The sequence below is a fragment of the Cajanus cajan genome, chromosome 9 (assembly GCF_000230855.2).
Source record: "Cajanus cajan strain Asha chromosome 9, NIPB_CcT2T_4, whole genome shotgun sequence".
NCBI lineage: Eukaryota > Viridiplantae > Streptophyta > Magnoliopsida > Fabales > Fabaceae > Cajanus > Cajanus cajan.
Genome location: NC_138525.1, coordinates 38,235,943 through 38,240,201, shown reverse-complemented (window position 1 = coordinate 38,240,201; position 4,259 = coordinate 38,235,943). Strand labels below are relative to the sequence as shown.

The following is a 4,259-nucleotide window of genomic DNA, read 5'->3' as shown; positions in this document are numbered from 1 at the left end:
CTATCTACCTCAATTCCTCTCCCAGATATTAGGTGTCCTAAGACAATTCCTTCTTGTACCATAAAATGACATTTTTCCCAATTTAAGACTAAATTCACTTCAGAGCAACGCTGCAATACTTTAGTTAGATTTAATAGACAGTCATCAAAGGAAACACCATAAACTGAAAAGTCATCCATGAAAACTTCCATCTCTTTTTCTAATAAATCACTAAAGATTGCAGTCATACATCTTTGAAAGGTAGCAGGTGCATTACATAGGCCAAAAGGCATTCTCCTATAGGCAAAAGTACCATAGGGACATGTAAAAGTAGTTTTCTCTTGGTCTAATGGATGAATAGGGATTTGATGAAAACCGGAGTATCCGTCCAAATAACAAAAGTATGAATGCATTGCTAACCTTTCAAGCATTTGATCAATAAAAGGTAAGGGAAAGTGATCCTTTCTAGTGGCATTATTTAATTTTCTATAATCAACACACATACGCCACCCAGTCACAGTTCTTGTGGGAATTAATTCATTATTATCATTTTTAACTACTGTCATCCCACCTTTCTTAGGAACCACATGAACTGGACTTACCCAAGGACTATTAGATATAGCATAAATTACCTTAGCATCCAATAATTTCAAAATTTCTTTCTTTACCTCTTCTTTCATCTTGGGATTTAGTCTTCTTTAAGCTTCAACAGAAGGTTTGGATCCTTCCTCCAAGAAGATGCGATGCATACAAAATGAAGAACTAATTCCCTTTATATCAGCCATAGTATATCCAATAACTTTTCTAAATTTTCTCAACTCATTGAGAAGTTTTTCAGTTTCTTTTTCATTTAAAGCTGAATTTACTATGACTGGATAAGTGGAATTAGCCCCCAAAAACTCATACCTTAAAGATGAAGGAAGTGGTTTAAGTTCTAACTTTGGAGAGTTTTCTTCTTGCCAATCTGTTGAAGACTCAAGAAGACTTTCTACTAGAGGATCTTTTTCTTTACACGGGGGACTTGAATCGATCAAGCAAGCATAATTAGGTTGAATCCCCTCAAGATCTATGTGCTTTCCTCCAACTAGAAAATTCTCCAATGGATCCCTCAAAATAGATCTCATGACTTCTTCCTCCATGTCTTTAGGCAATATATCAACCCTGCAGCAAATATTTTCAAGAGAAGGTTGTCTAACAGATTTAGCAATATTAAATTCCATTGTTTCATCATTAATGGATAAGGACAATTTTCCATGTTTGACATCTACTATCACGCCTGCTGTAGCCAAAAATGGTCTACCTAGTATGATTGGTATTTGTTTGTCCTCTTCCATTTCTAAAACAACAAAATCTCCCGGAATTAAAAATTTACCTATCTTAACTGGAACATCTTCTAAAATTCCTATGGGATATTTTATAGATCTATCTGCTAACTGGATTGACATTGCTGTAGGCTTTAATTCTCCCATATCTAATTTCTTGCAAATTGATAAAGGCATTAAACTGATACTTGCCCCAAGGTCACATAAGGCTTTGTCAAACCTTAGATTTCCAATGAGACAAGGTATAGAGAAACTACCAGGATCCTTAAGTTTTTTGGGCAAATTATGATGGATCAATGTAACAGTCTCTCTATCATCCAATTTCTTTCGGTTAGCTAAAAGATCCTTAAGAAATTTAGCATATGTAGGCATCTGTTGTAGAGCTTCTACAAATGGAATGTTTACATACACTTGTTTGATCATATTTAAAAATTTTTCAAATTGTCTATCAAGTTTAGTCCTTGCTAACCTTTGAGGAAAAGGAATTGGAGGGTGATAAACAGTTTGAGGCTTTGATGAAGATACTTTTTCTTTTTCTAATCTCTCTTTTTCAGGTTTTTCAACCATAGGAGAAGCGTCTTCATCAATCTCAATATTATCATTTTGATTAGACACAGGTCCGTCTAATTTCTTCCCACTCCTTAAAGTCACAGCATTAACATTTTCAGCTGGGTTTGCAACTGTTTTACCTGGGAACTTACCTGGAGAATTGCTTGAACTAGGCATCAACTGTGCAATTTGATTTTCCAGCATCTTGTTGTGGAGAGTAATATTCTCAACCTTGACAGCAAGGTTTTGAATAGAATTTGCCATTGAATCATTGGTCTGTTTTTGATTAGTGACAAAATTCTCCATAAGGCTTTCTAATCTTGAAACACTTTGTTGAATTGAGGGTGTCTGTACTGGATTTCCTTGCCCATTAATGAAGTGATTGGGCGGACGGAAATTAGGTTGCTGACTGCTACTTCCTTGAACTGGGTTATTCTTCCAAGAAAAGTTAGGATGATTCTTCCAACCAGGGTTGTATGTGTTGGAATATGGATTACTCTTCTCTCTTCGAGGAGTGTCATAGAAATTATGAGAAGCTGCCACTTGTTCAGTAGTATCTTCTTCTTCTCCAGTAAAAATTGAGGTACAATCTACTGCAGTGTGCCCTTGTTCCCTACAAAGGTCACATACTTGATTTGTAGCCACTGAATTAACCTTAGCTTTTTCCATCTTGTCTAACCTTTGATTAAGAGTATCAAATTTTGCTAAGAGTAACTCAATATTGTTCACTTCATATCGCCCCGGAGTTCCTTTCCTTGCTGTGACTTCTCTTTCACTGTATTGGCTGTGATTTGAGGCTACATTTTCCAAAATAATCATGCAGTCATTAATAGGTTTCCCCATGAAAGATCCTCCAGCTGCTGAGTCTAATATCATGGTGCTTTGTTGGTCCAATCCTTCAAAGAAAAATTGGATGGTAAGCCAACGGTTGAAGCCATGTTGTGGGCATGCTTGAAGATATCCCTTGAACCGCTCCCATGCTTCATAAATAGTCTCTCCAGTGCCTTGTTGGAAATTAGTGATTTTCTTCCTCAATTCTTTAGTTTTAGAAGGAGGAAAGAATTTCTCTAGAAAAGCTCTTTCACATAATTCCCAAGTTGCTATCTTTTCTCTAGGCACTGTTCTTAGCCACACCTTTGCCTTATCTCTCAAGGTGAGTGAGAATAAGCGGAGTCGCATTCCATCAGAAACTTCATCATCAAATTGCTGGGTCTCACAGATTTCCAAGAACCCCTCTAAGTGGTCATTAGGATCTTCTGATGGTAGTCCTCCAAAGGTGTTCTGTTTGAGCATATTCACCAGAGAAGCTGGTACAGTAGCTCCAGTTTGCATCTCCCCTCCAGGTATCCCACGAGCTATGGGTGCAGAGTAATCCCGAAGCGGTAAATTATCTCGTTGTGCAGCCATGGCAAATTCTCTAGAAAGGTTTCTTTTCCTTCTCAGGAGAGTTCTTTCAATCGCAGGATCAAGTGGTGTTGGTTTCCCAAGACGTAGAGATCTCTTTTGCATTAACCCTAAAGCACTGCAAAAAAAAAAGAAGAAAGTGGCCCGTGAAATCTGAATTGGAGAAGTAAACACTAAAAAAAATTATTTATTTATTTAATTTTTTTTTTTTTTTTTAAATTCGAATTAAAATAATTGTAATTTAAATCAAGAGACGTAGTCCCCGGCAACGGCGCCAAAAACTTGTTGTATGGAAAACCGCAAGTGTACGGTTGTCGTCAAGTAATAAATATCGAATCACAGGGACTACGTGTTTGACCTAGAATTACTAGTATTTTAATTTGAATTTTAAAACAGATGGAATTTCTGTTTTGAGATGATAAGATCAGATTTGATGGTAAAAGAGATAGTAATGCAATTAATGAATAAGATAAAACTTTAAGATAAGATAAGGAGATTTCCGGGAATCTAGGGTTCGCACAAAGAGTTCCAACATTATTGAATTATTATTTTCATTAATTAATTCTATTCCATCTTGAAGGTAGTCTTAACCTAATTTAATCCTTGCACCTTCTCAGGCTACGAGGACGTGTTTAATTAAAATTAATCCCTACTCTCGTGGTAATTACGTTCAATTAAACCCGTTAAGATCTTTGTTAATCTATTGCTCCTCGAAAGCTTAAATCTACTCTCGTGATTTAACACTCAAGTCTATTCCTTTAGGTTCCGATAATTAGGTTCTCCTCTCAGTTCATCCCTAATTATCTATGATTATGAAAATTAAGATTAATTGTTTATCATAATTATAATCAAGTTCTCCGCTCAGTTCATCCTTAATTAATGTTATTATGAAAACAATAATATTAAAGTTCATATATAAAATATAAAAGAACAGATCAAGAATTGGAATAAAATTAAGAAACTGAATAATGCATTAATAAAGAGGTTCTCAGAGGCTAAGCCCTG

At 35.8% G+C, this 4,259-nt stretch overlaps 1 non-coding gene across 1 annotated transcript; it reads left to right on the top strand.

The window, feature by feature from the left end:
• The first annotated feature begins 2,781 nt into the window (after nt 1-2,781).
• Nucleotides 2,782-2,888, top strand: LOC145952236 (small nucleolar RNA R71). The gene has a single exon (XR_014429915.1). It is a non-coding gene; the product is annotated as a small nucleolar RNA R71 (small nucleolar RNA).
• The last annotated feature ends 1,371 nt before the right edge of the window (nt 2,889-4,259 follow it).